We start from the raw sequence: 20,014 nt of genomic DNA, 5'->3' as shown, positions 1-20,014 counted from the left end.
CTCCGCAGGTGACGAGCAGCGGCTGAGGGCTTGCCCAGGGCACGCTGGGCAGCGGCAGCGCTGGATTTGAAATCAGGACTTTCTCCTCTGCAGGGCACTTTTCTGTCCTCCCCTTCCTCCTCGCCAAACGCTGCCTGTACTCAAGGCCCCACCCACCGTTAGAAAACACCCTTGATTCAACAAACCTTGGCCGAGTGAGCGTGGACCAGGCTGAGCCTGTGCCAGGAGCTGCTAGGAGCTCCAGGGCAGCCGGTACGCGGGCCAGAGATGAAGGCGGCGCTGCCCCCTCCCCATTACGGTGAGCGAATAAATGCTTGTTGAATGAATACATGACTAAATAAATACCCTCAGTGCTAACTGACTGGGACAAACCCAACACACTCTTGGCTGGCAGGCAAACTCTTACACATCCTTGAAAACCCTATTCAGGGACACCTCTTCCAGGAAGGAGGAGTCTTCTGAAATCCCTCAAGGAGATGACCTAGCCCATTTCACCTTGGAAGTTCGAGTCCACTCAGAGGCACCTGGGAAGAAAGGCCTGGAGATCTACCTCCAAAAAATCAGCCATTGAAAACCCTGTGGAACACGGTTCTACTCTGACACACATGTGGTTGCAGTGAGTTGCAGTCTACTCGGTGGCAGTGGATAAATAGCTGTTGTAAGCCACTGAGCTTTGGGGGGTTGTTAGACAACATATTGCGGCAAGGGTTAACCATGACAGTCATCCATAAGTCAGTCTCTGGTCCCTCCTAGCTCCAAATCCTGTAACTGTGACCCTGTTGTGTAAGGCAAAGTGAGGTAGGTTAAACCTTCCTCCCAAGATGGTTTAATTGATTTATTTGATTTTTGGTGTTGTTGAAAATATACACAGCAGGACATACACCAATCCAGCAGTTTCTACACTTACAATTCAGTGACAGTGATCACATTCTATGAGTTGTGCAACCATTCTCACCCTCCTTTTCTGAGTTGTTCCTCCTCCATTAACACAAACCCCCTGCCCCCTAACTTTCCGGTCTAATCTTTCAAGTTGTCAGTTTGACCCCATATAGATAGATCTTAAAAGAGGACAGTGCTCAAGTCCCAAGGTTGGTTTTTGTTTTGTTTTGGAACAGCTTTATTGGGATATATTTCACATACTGCACAGTTCACTCACGTAAAGTGTGCAAGGTATGGTTTTTAGTCTATTCACAGAGTTGTGCAAGCTTCGCCACAATCAATCTTAGAACACTTTCTTCTCTTTAAAAAGAAACCTGTAACAGTCTCCCTCCCTTCTCCCCTCCCCCAGCCCCTGGCAGCCACTGGTCTGCTTCTGTCTCTATGGTTTGTCTACTTCAGATAATTGGAGTCATATGTGGTCTTTTGTGACTGGCTTCTTTCGTTCAACATCATGTCTTCAAGATTCATCCGTGTTGTAGCGTGTATTTCATTCCTTTTTTTTTTTTTAATAACTTTTATTAAGCTTCAAGTGAACGTTTACAAATCCAATCAGTCTGTCACATATAAGTTTACATACATCTCACTCCCTACTCCCACTTGCTCTCCCCCTCTTGAGTCAGCCCTTTCAGTCTCTCCTTTCTTGACAATTTTGCCGGCTTCCCTCTCTCTCTATCCTCCCATCCCCCCTCCAGACAAGAGTTGCCAACACAATCTCGAGTGTCCACCTGATATCATTAGCTCACTCTTCCTCAGCGTCTCTCTCCCACCCACTAACCAGTCCCTTTCATGTCTGATCAGTTGTCTTCGGGGATGGTTCCTGTCCTGTGTCAACTGAAGGTCTGGGGAGCATGGCCGCCGGGATTCCTCCAGTCTCAGTCAGACCATTAAGTTTGGTCTTTTTATGAGAATTTGGGGTCTGTATCCCACTGATCTCCTGCTCCCTCAGGGGTCCTCTGCTGTGCTCCCTGTCAGGGCAGTCATCGATTGTGGCCGGGCACCAACTAGTTCTTCTGGTCTCAGAATGATGTAGGTCTCTGGTTCATGTGGCGCTTTCTGTCTCTTGGGCTCTTAGTTGTCGTGTGACCTTGGTGTTCTTCATTTTCCTTTGCTCCAGGTGGGTTGAGACCAATTGCTGCATCTTAGATGGCCGCTTGTTAGCATTTAAGACCCCAGACGCCACATTTCAAAGTGGGATGCAGAATGATTTCATAATAGAATTATTTTGCCAATTGACTTAGAAGTCCCCGCAAACCATGTTCCCCAGACCCCCGCCCTTGCTCCGCTGACCTTTGAAGCATTCATTTTATCCCGGAAACTTCTTTGCTTTTGGTCCAGTCCAATTGAGCTGACCTTCCATGTATTGAGTGTTGTCTTTCCCTTCACCTAAAGCAGTTCTTATCTACTGATTAATCAATAAAAAACCCTCTCCCACCCTCCCTCCCTCCCCCCCTCATAACCACAAAAGTATGTGTTCTTTTCAGGTTTACTATTTCTCAGGATCTTATAATAGTGGTCTTATACAATATTTGTCCTTTTGCCTCTGACTAATTTCGCTCAGCATAATGCCTTCCAGGTTCCTCCATGTTATGAAATGTTTCAGAGATTCGTCACTGTTCTTTATCGATGCGTAGTATTCCATTGTGTGAATATACCACAATTTATTTACCCATTCATCCGTAGATGGACACCTTGGTTGCTTCCAACTTTTTGCTATTGTAAACAGAGCTGCAATAAACATGGGTGTGCATATATCTGTTTGTATGAAGGCTCTTGTATCTATAATATTTCATTGTATGGACATACCATGTTTTAACTTTCCATTCACCAGTTGATATGCATTTGTTTCCGTGTTTGGGGTATTATCAACAATGCTGCTATGAACATCTGTGTACAACTTTTTGTGTGGACATGTATTTTCATTTCTCTTGGATGTGTACCTAGGAGTGGAATTGCTGGGTCATATAGAACTCTGAGTGTTTAAGAGTTCTTCGTTGGAGGAACTGCCAAACTGTTTTCTAAAGCTGTGGCGCCATTTTACATTCCTCTCAGCAATGCATGAGGGTTGCGGTCTCTTCACATCCTTGCCAACACTTGTTATTATATATTCGAACTGCCACCCTTTTGGTTAGTAGTCTGAGCTCTTAACCACTGCCCACCAGGTCCATTCCGTAACGGCCATCCTAGTGGGTGTGAAGCAGGATCTCATTGTGATTTGGCTTTGCATTTCCCTAATGCCTAGTTATATCCAGCATCTTTTCATATACTTATTGATCGTTTGAATTTCTTTGGAGAAATTTCTATTAAAGTCTTTTTCCCATTTTTTAAATTGGTTTATCTGTCTTTTTATTGTTGAGTCATAAGAATTCTTTATATTTTCTGGATACAACCAAAACCCAAACCCACTGCCATCAAGTCAACTCTGACTCTAGTGACCCCGTAAGGTTTCCAAGCAGTAAATCTCCATGGAAGCAGATTGGTACATCTTTCTCCCACAGAGCCGTAGGTGATTTCAAACCAGTGACCTCTTGGTTAGCAGGCGATCGCTTTAACCACTGTGCCACCAGGCTCTTTATATTCTGGATACAAGTCCCTCCTCAGATACGTGATTTACAGATATTTTCCCCCACTGTGTTCATTGTCTTTTGGTGTCCTTTGAAACACAAAAATTTTAGTTTTGATGAGGTCCCATTTACTTATACATTTTTTTGTTGCTTGTGCTCTTGATGTCATGTCTACAAAAAGCCGTTGCCTAGTCCAAGGTCGTGAAGATTTACCCCTACATTTTTTTCTAAGAGTTTTCTAGTTTTAGCTGTTACACTTGGGTCAATGATCCATCTTGAGTTAATTTTTGTATGTGGAGTGAGGTAGAGGTCCAACTTCATTCTTTTATATTTGGATATCCGGTTGTCTCAGTACCACTGGCTGAGAAGACCATTCTTTCCTGATTGAATTGTTCTGGCACCCTTGTGGAAATCAATTGAAATTGAATGTAAAAGTGAGAGTTTATTCCTGGACTCTCAATTCCATTCCGTTGGTCCGTATGTCTGTCCAAATGCCAGCACCACACTGTCTTCATTACTATGGCTTTGTAGGAAGTTTTGAAATCAGGGAGTGTAAGTCCTCCTGCTTTCTTCTCTTTCAAGATTGTTTTGACTATTCAGTGTCCCTTGGATTTCCATATGAATGTTAGGATCAGCTTGCCAATTTCTGTAAAAAAGTCAACTGAAATTTACACAGGGGTTGTGTTAAATCTGTAGATCAATGTGGGGAGTACTGCCATCTTAACGATACTAAGCCTTCTGGTCCTTCTGATATATGAAAATGTTGTAAATGTAATATTATTTTTGGAGCAGTTAAAACTTGTACATGGTGAAAAAATTTAAAAGAAAGGACAGAATGGTGATAAAGAGAAGGGTCTCTTTTTTCTTTGTTATATATATATATATATATATATATGGAAACCCTGGTGACATAGTGGTTAAGTGCTATGGCTGCTAACCAAAGGGTCAGCAGTTTGAATCTGCCAGGCGCTCCTTGGAAACTCTATGGGGCAGTTCTACTCTGTCCTATAGGGTCACTATGAGTCAGAATCAACTCAACGGCACTGGGTTTTGTGTATATGTATATATATATATATATATATATATATACACATATATATGTAACATGCAATCCACCACGGTATGGCAAGCTGACAGATGTGTGGTCCACTTATTGTGGGGCCTTGCGTGTTGCTCTGATGTTGGAAACTTTGCCACTGGTATTTCAAATACCACCAGCAGGGTCACCCATGGTGGACAGGTTTCAGTGGAGTTTCCAGAGTAAGACAGACTAGGAAGAAGGATCTGACAATCTATGTCTGAAACAAATTGGCCAGTGAAAACCTTCTGAATAGCAGTGGAACACTGTCTGATATAGTGCTGGAAGATGAGCCCCTCAGGCTGAAAAAGGCACTCAAAATACCCCAGGGGAGGAGCTGCCTCCTCAAAGTAGAGTCAACCTTAACGACGTGGATGGAGTCAAGCTTTCGGGACCTTCATTTGCTGTTGTGACACGACTCAAAATATGAAGAAACAGCTGCAAATACCCATTAATAATCAAAATGTGGGATGTATGAAGTATGAATCTAGGAAAACTGGAAGTTGTCAAAATAAAATGGAACGCACAAAGATCAATATCCTAGGCATTAGTGAGCTGAAAGGACTGGTATTGGCCATTTTGGATTGGATAGTCATATGGTCTACTATGCCAGGAATGACAGCTTGAAGAGAAATGGTATTGCATTCATCTTCAAAAAGAACATCTTAAGATCTATCCTGAAGTACAACGCTGTCAGTGATAAGATAATATCCATATGCCTACAAGGAAGACCAGTTAGTATGACTATTATTCAAATTTACACACCAGCCATTAAGGCCAAAGACGAAGAGATTGAAGATTTTTACCAACTTCTGCAGTCAAAAATTGATCAAATATGCAATCAAGAGGCATTGATAGTTAGTGGTGATTGGAATGTGGAACTTAAAAACAAGAAAGATTGGTAGTTGGAAAATACAGACTTGGTGGTAGAAACAATGCCGGAGATTGCATGATAGACTTTTTCAAGAAAATACCTTTTCTCAACAACATAAATGACGACTATATATGTGGACCTCGCTGAATGGAATACACAGGAATCAGATCAACTACATCTGTGGAAAGAGATGATGGAAAAGCTCAATATCATCAGTCAGAACAAGGCTGAGGTTGACTGCAGAACAGATCATCAGTTGCTCAAATGCAAGTTCAAACTGAGGTTGAAGAAAATTAAAACAAGTCCACAAGAGTATAGTACAACCTTGAGTATATTCCATCTGATTTTGGAAACCAACTCAAGAAAAGATTTGATGCACTGAACGCTAATGACCAAAGACCAAATGAATTGTGGGATGAAATCATGGACATCATACATGAAGAAAACAAAAAGTCATTAAAAAGACAGAAAAGAAAGAAAAGACCAAAATGGTTGTCAGAAGAGACTCTGAAACTTGCTCTTGAACATAGAGTAGCTAAAGTGAATGGAAGAAATGGAGAAGCACAAGAGCTAAACAGATTTCAAAGGGTGGCTCGAGAAGACAAAGTGAAATATTATAACGAAATGTTCAAAGACCTAGAGTTAGAAAACCAAAAGGGAAGAACATGCTCAACATTTCTCAAGTTGAAAGAACTGAAGAAAAAATTCAAGCCTCGAGCTGCAATATTGAAGGAGTCTATGGGCAAAATGCCCCCCCGGTGTCTGTCAGTTTGTCTTACTGTGGGGGCTTGTTTGTTGCTGTGATGCTGGAAGCTATGCCACTGGTATTTGGATACCAGCAGGGTCACCCATGGAGGACAGGTTTTAGCGGAGCTTCCAGACTAAGACAGACTAGGAAGAAGGATCCGGCAGTCTACTTCAAAGTATGCTGAGCAAATAATCCGAGAAGCTGGATTATATGAAGAACGGGGCATTGGGATTAGAGAAAGACTCATTAACAACCTGCATTATGCAGCTGACACAACCTTGCTTGCTGAAAGTGAAGAGGACTTGAAGCATTTACTAACGAAGACCAGAGACCACAGCCTTCAGTATGGATCACACCTCGACATAAAGAAAACAAAAATCCTCACAACTGGACCAATAAGCAACTTCATGATAAACACAGAAAAGATTGAAGTTGTCAAAGGTTTCGTTTTATTTGGATCCACGATCAACAGCCTTGGAAGCAGCAGTCAAGAAATCAAATGATGCATTGCATTGGGCAAATCTGCTGCAAAGGACTTCTTTAAAGTGTTGAAAAGCAAAGATGTCACCTTGAAGACTAAGGTGCGCCTGACCCAAGCCATGGTATTTTCAATTGCATCATATGCATGTGAAAGCTGGACAATGAATAAGGAAGACAGAAGAAGAATTGACGCCTTTGAATTGTGGTATTGGCAAAGAATATTGAATATAACATGGACTGCCAAAAGAACGAACAAATCTGTCGTGGAAGAAGTGCAACCCGAATGCTCCTTAGAAGCAAGGATGACGAGACTGCATCTTACATACGTTGGACATGTTGTCAGGAGTGATCAATCTCTGGAGAAGGACATCATGCTTGGCAAAGTACAGGGTCAGTGGAAAAGAGGAAGACCCTCAACGAGGTGGACTGACACAGTGGCTACAACATTGAGCTCAAGCATAACAATGATTGCAAGGATGATGCAGGACTGGGCAGTGTTTCATTCTGTTGTGCATAGGATTGCTATGAGTCAGAACCGCCTTAACGGCACCTAACAACAACAACATGGGCAAAATACTGAACAACGCTGGAAGCATCCAAAGAAGATGGAAGGAATACACAGTCACTGTACAGAAAAGAACTGGTCGACATGCAACTATTTCAGGAGGTAGTATATGATCAAGAACCAATGGTATTGAAGGAAGAAGCCGAAGCAGCACATAAGGCATCAGGGAAAAACAAGGCTCTCGGAGTTGATGGAATACCAATTGAGATGTTTCAACAAACGGTTGCAGCACTGGAGGTGCTCACTTGTCTATGCCAAAAATTTGAGGGGCGGAACCAAGATGGCGGAATAGACAGACGCTTCTGTCGAGCCCTCTTTGCAAAAAAAAAAAAAAAAATAGAGACCCGAAAAAACAAGTGAAACGAGTATATTTGTGACAAGCTGGGAGCCCTGAGCATCAGAGGCAAGCTTAGACAACAAACTGAGGGGCAGGGGGAGGAGGAGGCCGTTCAGAAGCGGAGAGGAGTTACCGGCCCTGAATCGCGGGGAGCCCTCAGGCAGCATTCCCGGAGCTGCGGTGGCAGCGGCGGCGGCGGGCTGGTCCTAGCGTTCGGCCGCCGTTTCCTCAGGGAGAGGCAGCAGCCACCCAGCCCACTCACACCTCCGGAAGCTGAGGAGCACGGCGCTCTCGGCAAAAGCTAAGGACTTGTGTACGTGTTACCGCGCCTTCCCCCCCACCCCCAAGCCAGCTTCAGCAGCTGAATCCCTGGGCCTGAGATAGACCCTGGTGAGCACCTGGAGCTGTCCTCCCGGCCTTGGGGAAGGAAAAAATTTCCAACTGGGGGGAAAAGATCATTTGCTAGCTCCATTAACTGGGCAGCTCACGACAGAAGCAGCTCCTGTCCAGGCATAAACCATCCGTGGACCTTGAGCACCTTTCCCTTCTGCTTGGACCTGTGTGGGCCTATTTCGGGAGAATAGGCCCTTGTTGGCAAACTCCAACCATTTCAGTGGTGTGGTGGAGAGGTGGGTGTTTGACATTTGACATTGCTTTGCCTATTAAACAACGTCCTCACCTACCCACAACAGGGACCTAAGGACTGGTGGCTCCACTTGGGTCGCCCAGCCACCCACGACAGGGGCCCAGGGATAACTGATAACTCCCAGTCCTTACAACAAAATCTTTGGGTGCCCATGGTCCCTCTGCAGAGCCCACCCACCAGCATGCTCTAGGGAACAGAGACACGTTTTCCTCAGAGACACTTGGGGGTCGGTTCTCAGCCCCCTGCCTTGTTCAGAGCGTGACCCCCTGCTGCAATCAGATACAGGTATATATGCCAATCACCCCTGCCGCTCTAAGACTGTAGGACAGAACCTGTACCACACACTTGATATCAGGTACCTGGAAACCTGAGCTGAATTCATGCAAGAAAACTGAAGGGACTCCTAGACTGATATACCTGATAACAGCTCTAGCCAGCTGGGGACAGGACACCAGAGCTCCAAAGGCGAAAATAATCAAGCTAGCTCACTCAAGCAACCCATAGGGGTATACCAAAACAAAACAAAGCAAGCAGTTATGACACAGTGAGCAAACATAAACTAAGACAATAACTTACAGATGGCTCGGAGACAACAGTCAATATCAAGTCACATAAAGAAAGAGGCCGTGATCACCTCAACAGGCTCTCAAAACAAAGAATCCAGGGATTTTCTACATGAAAGTGCATTCCTGGAATTACCAGATGCAGAATACAAAAGTTTAACATACAGAACCCTTCAAGACATCAGAAAGGAAACGAGGCAATACACAGAACAAGCCAAGGAACACACAGATAAAGCAACGGAAGAAATTGGAAAAATTATTCAGGAACATAATGAAAAGTTTAATAAGCTGGAAAAATCCAAAGACAGATAGCAATCAGAAATTCAGAAGATTAACAATAAAATTACAGAATTAGATAACTCAATAGAAAGTCAGAGGAGCAGAATCGAGCAAATAGAAGCTAGAATTTCTAAACTTGAAGATCAATCACTTGGCATTAATATATTTGAAGAAAAATCAGATAAAAGAATTTAAAAAAATGAAGAACCCTTAAGAATCATGTGGGACTCTATCAAGAGAAATAACCCACGAGCGATTGAAGTACCAGAACAGGGAGGAATAACAGAAAATACAGAGAAAATTGTTCTTCAACAATCTTTTTTTTTGGCAGAAAACTTCCCTGTTATCGTGGAAGATGAGAAGATATTTATCCAAGATGCTCATCGAACTCCACATAAGGTAGATCTTAAAAGAAAGTCACCAGGACATATTATAATCAAGCTTGCCAAAACCAAAGAGAAAGAGACAATTATAAGAGCAGCGAGGGATAAAAGAAAAGACACCTATAAAGGAGAGCCAGTAAGAATAAGCTCGGACTACTCGGCAGAAACCATGCAGGCAAGAAGGCAATGGGATGACATATTTAAAAAATTGAAGGAAAAAAATTGCCTGCCAAGAATCATATATCCATCAAAACTCTCTTAAATATGAAGGTGAAATTAAGACATTTCCAGATAAACACAAGTTGAGGGGATTCATAAAAACCAAACCAAAACTACAAGAAATACTAAAGGGAGTTCTTCAGTTAGAAAATCAATAATATCAGGTATTGACCCAAGACTAGAACACTGGGCAGAGCAACGAGAAGTCAACCCAGACAGGGAAATCCAAAAAAAAAAAAAAGCAAGATTAAAAAAAAAAAAAAAAGCCCAACACAGGGTAACGGCGATGTTATTATATAAAAGAAGACAATATTAAAATAATAAAGAGGGACTAAGGTCGCTATGAGTCAGAATCGACTCGACGGCACTGGGTTTTCTGGGTAAGAAATGTAATCATACACCCTCCATATGGAGAGGAAGATATGGTGATACAAAGAAATAAAAGTTAGTTATAAATTTAGAAAAATAAGGGTAAATAATAAGGTAACCACAAAGGAGACAAACTATCCTACTCATCAAAATAAAATACAAGGGAAAAATAGAGACTCACCAGAAGCAAAATCAACAACAACAAATATGAGGAAAGGACAATATATAAAGAAAATCTACTCAACACATAAAATCAAGTGGGAAAAAGAAGCTGTCAACACACAAAAAAAGACATCAAAATGATAGCACTAAATTCATACCTATCCATAATTACCCTGAATGTAAATGGGCTAAATACACCAATAAAGAGACAGAGAGTGGCAGAATGGATTAAAAAACAAGATCCGTCTGTATGCTGCCTATAAGAGACACACCTTAGACTTAGAGACATAAACAAACTAAAACTCAAAGGATGGAAAAAAAAATATATCAAGCAAACAACAATCAAAAAAGAGCAGGAGTGGCAATATTAATTTCTGACAAAATAGGCTTTAAAGTTAAATCCATCAGAAAAGATAAGGAAGGACACTATATAATGATTAAAGGGACAATACACCAAGAAGATATAACCCTATTAAATATTTATGCACCCAATGACAGAGCTGCAAGATACATAAAACAAACTCTATCAGCATTGAAAAGTGAGATAGACAGCTCCACAATAATAGTAGGAGACTTCAACACACCACTTTCAGTGAAGGACAGGACATCCAGAAAGAAGCTCAATAAAGACATGGAAGATCTAAATGCCTCAATCAACCAACTTGATCTCATAGACATATACAGAACACTCCACCCAACAGCAACCAACTATACTTTCTTTTCTAGTGCACGTGGAACATTCTCTAGAATAGACCACATATTAGGTCATAAAGCAAGCCTTAGCAGAATCCAAAACACTGAAATATTACAAAGCATCTTCTCTGACCATAAGGGCATAAAAGTGGAAATCAATAACAGGAAAAGCAGTGAAAAGAAATCAAACACTTGGAAACTGAACAATACCCTGCTCAAAAAAGACTGGATTATCGAAGACATTAAGGATGGAATAAAGAAATTCAGAGAATCCAATGAGAATGAAAACACTTCCTATCAGAACCTTTGGGGCACAGCAAAAGCGGTACTCGGAGCCCAATTTATATCAATAAATGCACACATCCAAAAAGAAGAAAAGGCCAAAATCAAAGAATTATCCCTACAACTTGAACACATAGAAAGAGAGCAACAAAAGAAACCCACAGGCACCAGAAGAAAAAAATAATAAAGATTAGAGCTGAACTAAATGAAATAGAAATCAGAAAAACAATTGAAAGAATTAACAAGACCAAAAGCTGTTTTTTTGAAAAACTCAACAAAATTCATAAACCATTGGCCAAACTGACAAAAGAAAAACAGGAGAGGAAGCAAATAACCCGAATAAGAAATGAGATGGGTGATATTACAACAGACCCAACTGAAATTAAAAGAGTCATATCAGATTACTATGAAAAATGATACTCAAACAAATTTGAAAACCTAGAAGAAATGGATAAATTCCTAGAAACACACTACCTACCTAAACTAACACAAACAGAGGTAGAACAACTAAATAGACCCATAACAAAAGAAGACATTGAAAAGGTAATAAAAAAAACTCCCAACAAAAAAAAGCCCTGGCCCGGATGGCTTCACTGCAGAGTTCTACCAAACTTTCAGAGAACAGTTAACACCACCACTACTAAAGGTATTTCAGAGCATAGAAAAGGATGGAATACTACCAAACTCATTCTATGAAGCCACCATATCCCTGATACCAAAACCAGGTAAAGACACCACAAGAAAAGAAAATTACAGGCATATATCCCTCATGAATGTAGATGCAAAAATCCTCAACAAAATTCTAGCCAATAGAGTTCAACAACATGTCAAAAAAATAATTCACCATGACCAAGTGGGATTCATACTAGGTATGCAGGGATGGTTCAACATTAGAAAAACAATTAAAGTAACCCACCACATAAATAAAACAAAAGACAAGAATCACATGATTTTATCAATTGATGCAGAAAAGGCATTTGACAAAGTTCAACACCCATTCATGGTAAAAACTCTCAGCAAAATAGAAATAGAAGGAAAATTTCTCAACATAATAAAGGGCATTAATACAAAGCCAACAGCCAACATCACCCTAAATGGAGAGAGCCTGAAAACATTCCCCTTGAGATCGGAAACCAGACAAGGATGCCTTTTATCACCACTCTTATTCAACATTGTGCTGGAAGTCCTAGCCAGAGCAATTAGGCTAGATAAAGAAATAAAGGGCATCCAGATTGGCAAGAAAGAAGTAAAAGTATCTCTATTTGCAGATGACATGATCTTATACACAGAAAACCCTCAGGAATCCTCTAGAAAACTACTGAAACTAATAGAAGAGTTCAGCAGAGTATAGGGATACAAGACAAACATACAAAAATCAGTTGGATTCCTCTATACCAACAAAAAGAACATCAAAGGGGAAATCACCAAACCAATGCCATTTAGAGTAGGCCCCAAGAAGATAAAATCCTTAGGAATAAATCTTACCAGAGATGTAAAAGACCTGCACAAAGAAAACTACAGTACACTTCTGCAAGAAACCAAAAGAGACTTACATAAGTGGAAGAACATACCTTGTTCGTGGATAGGAAGACTTAACATTATAAAAATGTCTATTCTACCAAAAGGGATCTATACATTTAATGCAATTCCGATCCAAATCCCAAGGACAATCTTCAATGAGATGGAGAAACAAATCACCCATTTCATATGGAAGGGAAAGAGGCCTGAAAAAGAAGAACAAAGTGGGAGGCCTTACTTTACCTGATTTTAGAACCTATTATACTGCCACAGTAGTCAAAACAGCCTGGTACTGGTACAACAGAAGATACATAGACCAAGGGAACAGAATTGAGAACCCAGACATAAATCCATCCACATATGAGCAGGTGATATTTGACAAAGGGCCTAAAACAGTTAAATGGGGAAAAGACAGTCTTTTTAACAAATGGTGCTGGTATAACTGGATATCCATCTGCAAAAAAATGAAACAAGACCCATACCTCACTCAACGTACAAAAACTAACTCAAAATGGATCAAAGACCTAAATATAAAATCTAAAACGATAAAGATCATGGAAGAAAAAATAGGGACAAGTTTAGGAGCCCTAATACATGGCATAAACAGTATAGAAAACATTATAAAGAACATAGAAGAAAAACTAGGTAACTGGGAGATCCTAAAAATCAAACACTATGCTCATCCAAAGACTTCACCAAAAGAGTAAAAAGACTACCTACAGGCTGGGAAAAAGTTTGTAGCTATGACATTTCTGATCAGCGCCTGATCTCTAAAATCTACATGATACTGCAAAAACTCAAACTACGAAAAGACAAATAACCCAATTAAAAAATGGGCAAAAGATATGAATAGACACTTCACTGAAGAAGACATTCAGGTAGCTAAGAGATATATGAGGAAATGTTCACGATTATCAGCCATTAGAGAAATGCAGATCAAAACTACAATGAGATTTCATCTCACCCCAACAAGGCTGGCATTAATCCAAAAAACACAAAATAATAAATGTTGGGGAGGCTGTGGAGAGACTGGGACACTTGTACACTGCTGATGGGAATGTAAAATGGTACAACCACTTTGGAAATCGATTTGGCGCTTCCTTAAAAAGCTAGAAATAGGACTACCATACGATCCAGCAATCCCACTCCTTGGAATATATCCTAGAGAAATAAGAGCCTTTACACGAACGGATATATGCACACCCATGTTTATTGCAGCACTGTTTACAATAGCAAAAAGATGGAAGCAACCAAGGTGCCCATCAACAGATGAATGGATAAATAAATTATGGTATATTCACACAATGGAATACTCCGCATCGATAAAGAACAGTGAGGAATCTGTGAAACATTTCATAACATGGAGGAACCTGGAAGGCATTATGCTGAGTGAAATTAGTCAGTTGCAAAAGGACAAATATTGTATGAGACCACTATTACAAGAACTTGAAAAATAGTTTAAACTGAGAAGAAAACATTCTTTTGTGGTTAAGAAAAGGGGGAGGGAGGGAGGGTAGAAGAGGAGTATTCACTAATTAGACAGCAGATAAGAACTACTTTAGGTGACGGGAAAACAGTACACAGTACAGGAGAGGTCAGCACAATTGGACTAAACGAAAAGCAAAGAAGTTTCCTGAATAAACTGAATGCTTCGAAGGCCAGTGTAGCAGGGGCAGGGGTTTGGGGACCATGGTTTCAGAGGACATCTAAGTCAACTGGCATAATAAAATCTATTAAGAAAACATTCTGCATCCCACTTTGAAGAGTGGTGTGTGGGGTCTTAAACGCTAGCAAGCAGCCATCTAAGATGCATCAATTGGTCTCAACCCACCTGGATCAAAGGAGAATGAAGAACACCAAGGACACAAGGTGATTACAAGCCCAAGAGACAGAAAGGGCCACATGAACCAGCGACTACATCATCCTGAGACCAGAAGAACTAGGTGGTGCCGGCTATAACCGATGACTGCCCTGACAGGGAACACAACAGAGAACCCCTGAGGGAGCAAGAGAGCAGTGGGATGCAGACCCCAAATTCTCATAAGACCAGACTTAATGGTCTGACTGAGACTGGAAGGACCCCGGTGGTCATGGCCCCCAGACCTTCTGTTGGCCCAGGACAGGAACCATTCCCGAAGCCAACTCTTCAGACATGTTTTGGACTGGACAATGGGTTGGAGAGGGATGCTGGTGAGGAGTGAGCTTCTTGGATCAGGTGGACCCTTGAGACTGTGTTGGCATCTCCTGCCTGCAGGGGAGATGAGAGGGTGGAGGGGATTAGAAGCTGGCCAAAGGGACACGAAAAGAGAGAGTGGAGGGAGAGAGCGGGCTGTCTCAATAAAAAAAAAAAAAAAATTAGGGGGAGAGTAATTGGGAGTGTGTAGCAAGGTGTATATGGGTTTTTGTGTGAGAGACTGACTTGATTTGTAAACTTTCACTTAAAACACAATAAACCTTATTTAAAAAAAAAAACTTGAAAAACAGCTACCTGGCCAACCGACTGGAAGACATCCATATTTGTGCCCATTCCAAAGAAAGGTTATCTAACAGAACATGGAAATTATTGAACAGTATCATTAATATCAGATGCAAGTAAAATTTGCTGAAGACGATTCAAAAGCCATCACAGCAGTACGTTGGCAGGGACTGCTAGAAGGTCAAGCTAGAAGGTCAAGCTAGAAGGTCAAGCTAGAAGGTCAAGCCAGATTCAGAAGAGGACGTGGAATGAGGGATGTCATTGCTGATGTCAGATGGTTCTTAGCTGAAAGCAGAGAATAACAGAAAGACATTTACCTGTGTTTTATTGACTATGCAAAGGCATTCAACTGTGTGGATCATAATGAATTATTGATAACATTATGAAGAATGGGAATTCCAGAACACTTAATTGTGCCCATGAGGAACCTGTACATAGACCAGGAAGAAGTTGTTTGAACAGAACAAGGGAATCCTATGTGGTTTAAAATCAGGAAAGATGTGCATCAGGGTTGCGTCCTTTCACCATACCTATTCAGTCTGTATGCTGAGCAAATTATCCAAGAAGCTGGACTATATGAAGAAGAACGGGGCATCAGGATTGGAGGAAGACTCATTAACAGCCTGTGTTATGCAGATGACACAACTTTCTTTGCTGAAAGTGGACTTGAAGCACTTACTGATGAAGATCAAAGACCACAGCCTTTAGTACGGCTTGCTCCTCAACATAAAGAAAAAAAAAATCCTCACGACTGAACCAATAAGCAAGATCATGATAAACGGAGAAAAGATTGAAGTTGTCAAGGATTTCATTTTACTTGGATTCACAATCAACACCCACGGAAGCAGCAGTCAAGAATTCAAATGACATATTGCATTGGGCAAATCTGATGCAAAAGACCTCTTTGTATTGTTGGAAAGCAGAGATGTCACTTTGAGGACTAAGGTGCTCCTGACCCAAGCCATGGTGTTTTCAGTCACCTCATGCATGGGAAAGCTGGGCAATGAATAAGGAAGACCAAAGAATTGATGCCTTTGAATTATGGTGTTGGTGGAGAATATTGAATGTATCATAGACCGTCAGAAGAATGAACAAGTCTGTCTTGGAAGAAGTACAGCCCCAGTGCTCCTTGGAAGTGAGGGTGGCGAGACTTCATCTCATGTAATTTGGACATGTTATCAGAAGGGATCAGTCCCTGGAGAAGGGCATCATGCTTGGTAAGGTAGAGGGTCAGCAAAACAGAGGAAGACCCTCAGCGAGATGAATTGACGCAGTGGCTGTAACAACGGGCTCATATAGAAAATAATTGTGAGGATGGCACAGGACTGGGCAGTGTTTCGTTCTGTCGTACATGGGGTTGCTATGAATTGAAACTGACTCAATGGCACCTAACAACAACAACGTACATATTTTTAAAATAGTATTTTCATTTTGTTTTTGGTGAAAGTTTACAAAGCAAGTTAGGTTGTCATTTGACAATTTCCAAACAAATTTATCAGTGAGTTTAGTTACATTTTTCACATTGTGTCAACATTCTCTTTAATTGTGTTATTGTTGTTCCATTTCTAGTACTCTAGTTTCCCTGCCCCCTTACCTTGTCATCTTTGTTTTGGATTGAATCTTGGCATTTTGGATTCATACAGATGGTTTTTTTTTAATGGAGCACAGATCTAATAGGTAGTATCATTTATTTTGTGTGTTACTCTGCTTTTCTGCTAAAGGTGATCTCAGGGGATAGTTTTGGTTCAAGTTTTAAAGAGCATCTCAGGGCAATAGTCTCAGGGAGTCCTCTGGTCTCAGGTGGTCTAGTTAGTCTGGACTTTTTTTTGAATCTGAATTTTGTTCTGCATTTCCCTCCCATTCTAACCAGGATCATATATTGCGACCCCAGTCAGATTGGGCAGTGGTGGTAGCTGGGCACCATCTAGTTCTTCTGGTCTCAGGGTAGTTGAGGTTGTGGCTCGTGTAGGCTGTTGGCCTTGTAGATTTGTTTCTTTTCTGAGATTTCGTTACCTTCTTACTCTTTTCATCCTGATGAGTGGAGGCAAATTGTGTATTAGATGGGCTGCTCCAGAGCTTTTAAGATGCTTCCTAGGGTCTCTTGAGAGCTGGTCACTGGTGCTGGTTTCACTATGTTCCCCAGAGACTGTCTGTGTACAGGTAAGCAGATCCAGGTGTGTGCTCTGTAACCTTTATTTGACCCAGTTTGTACATCTGTGCATGCTGTTCTGTGCTCGCTTTTTACACTTAACGATTACAGCTGTTAACACTGGTGCTCTGCTAGACCCTGCAGATTTTGTGGGTGAGTGTGCACCCCTCTGCTGGCTTTGATGTACCTTCTCTTCCAAGGGCAGCCTCTGAAGCTCTGATGTGGAAGACCGACTACAGGGGTTAGTTTTGTCCACACCTGCAGAGAGTCAGAAGTGTCTGGGAAATTACGTCTGCCCAGGGCAACAGCTGGCAGGTAGGGAGAAGGTGGGACGAAAGCACTGCTCCTTGGCCTTGGTTAGGACAACTCTGAGGCATAACTTACCTCCTGAGTCCCTGGCAGTGTCAGGCTGGGGCCCCTCCTGCAGGCTGTGGCCAGAGAGCACTCGCTGCTTGGCCCCTGCCCCCCTCCGCTGTGCAGACTCCTCACTCCCTCAGGAGTGCTCCTGGGAACCTGCTCTAAGACAGTCTCCTCCCCTGGCTCGCTTCATTTTAGTGCAGGAAGAACTCAGTCACTGTCCACAGCCACACATCCCCCGCGTCGCCATTGTGTTGATACACCTTGCTTTACTTGTTCAATGGATTGCTGTTGTTAGTTGCTTTCTAGTGAGTTCCTCCCGGTGGAGACCCCATTCAAAGATACCCATCTAAGTGCGTGAGGGATATTTCTTGAATGAGTTCCTAGAGATAGAATTGCAGGGTCAAAGGTGGGTGTATTTGTAGATGTGAAATGTGTTGCTGTATTACCCTCCACAGAGGCAGAAGCATCAGCCCCAGAGATGTCTGGGAAGACAAAACAGGCAGAAACTGGTGTTTTGTTTAAAAAAAAAAAAGAGAGAGAGAGAGAGAGAGGACTGGGAGCCAGCCTGGGCCTTTCCCCTGGTCCCCTCTAGGGGGCGTAAACACCACTGTAATCAGAAGAACAGGGCTGTCTGGTTCCCCTGTTGCTGGGGAAGTGGTACCTGGAGCCTGGATTTTCAGAGCTGGAGGAATGCCCTTAGTTATCACGCAAGGGAACTGAGGCCCGGGGAGGAGAAGGGACTTCCTGCCTACCTTGCACTGTCCCTCTTAGTGACAAAGCTCTTGTAATGTCTCACACCGTCCAAGCAGTTTCTCTGCCCCCTGCCTTTGTCTCTGCTGTCTCACCTGGAATGTCCTCCCCCACCGTGACCTTCATCTTGACCTTAATTTGCTCAGTGTCTTATCCCAGGGCACACTGAAGGTGGGGAGCAAATGGTGCTGGATGAATGAGTGATCGAATCAACTGAGAAACTGTTTTAATTCTGGAATTCAGATTTCTAGGTCCACAGAGTTGGGGTGACCCACTCAGGCCATCTGCCCTCAGGTGCCCTTTAGAACCGTGAGCCTTTGAGAAACTGTTTCCCTAAAGTCACCTGGAGCAGCTTAGCTGAGACTGGTTTGCCTTAGGCATTGGGCGTTTTGGGAGAATTACTGTGTTGCATAGTCAATAAAACACAGGTAAACATCCTTCTGATATTCTCTGCTTTCAGCCAGGATCCATCTGACATCAGCAGTGATATCCCTGGTTCTGCGTCCTCTTCTGAATCTGGCCTGAATTTCTGGCAGTTCCCTGTCGATACACTGCTGCAGCCGTTTTTGAATGACCTTCAGCAGAATTTTGCTTGCGTGTGATATTAATGATTTTGTTCTATAATTTCCACATTCGGCTGGATCACCTTTCTTGGGAATAGGCATAAATATGGATCTCTTCCAGTCGGTTGGCCAGGTAGCTGTCTTCCAAATTTCTTGGCATAGAGGAGTGAGCACTTCCAGCGCTACATCCGTTTGTTGAAACATCTCAGTTGATATTCTGTCAGTTCCTGGAGCCTTGTTATTTATATTTCTAAAGAGCCTTGCTATTTACAGGCCCTTCTCAGCAAAGAAAAACAAAGAATCTAAATCATTAGAATGCATTTTACCATCCGTCTTCGTACTGTGCCATCCCAGTTCTAAATGCAAATGTAAGAGCACTTAACTTGTTTGTGCAATCAACAAAATTGCACAGTTTGTCTTTCATAGTTCTTATATACAAATGTATTTTGTGGTAGGCTACACAACAGTCAAGGCTCACAAAATCAACTCCACTGTTTTTCTTTCACTTTTGTTGTGTGCACATTCTGCCAACTCTCTATGGACCCATGGTTCCACAGCATACCTACCTTGTGCTCAGTTTGAGTTGAACTGCATTCCCAGGCACCATGGGTCCCTGGGAGTTCTGTGCACATGGGGAACGTGAGCACCATGAGGGAATAGGGTGGCAAGGAACTGCACGGTGCATGTATCTCCTCTGCTTGTGTACCCCTGCCATTATTGTCCCATCGGACCTCGCTTACAAAACACAGTTTAAAGAAAATTGTTAATAATTTCCTCGCAGCGACAACAGAGCATTACACCAAGCACAGTCCTTCTGAGTGGGGGGGAGGGGGCTTGTGCAACTGCACCCCTCCCACGTCCATGACCCTGCCCTGCCCCGGAGGTGTTAGGGAGGAGAAGCTGAACATGCCGTTAGATACAAGGCACCGGGACTCAGAGATACGAGTGTGGGGGTCACCAACATGTAGACCCAGTGAATGCTGATACATTGCTGGGTGGTCAGTGAGGACGTAAGTGTGA

This window comes from Elephas maximus, chromosome 15 (assembly GCF_024166365.1).
Source record: "Elephas maximus indicus isolate mEleMax1 chromosome 15, mEleMax1 primary haplotype, whole genome shotgun sequence".
NCBI classification, from domain to species: domain Eukaryota; kingdom Metazoa; phylum Chordata; class Mammalia; order Proboscidea; family Elephantidae; genus Elephas; species Elephas maximus.
Note: the sequence above shows the minus strand (reverse complement) of the source record.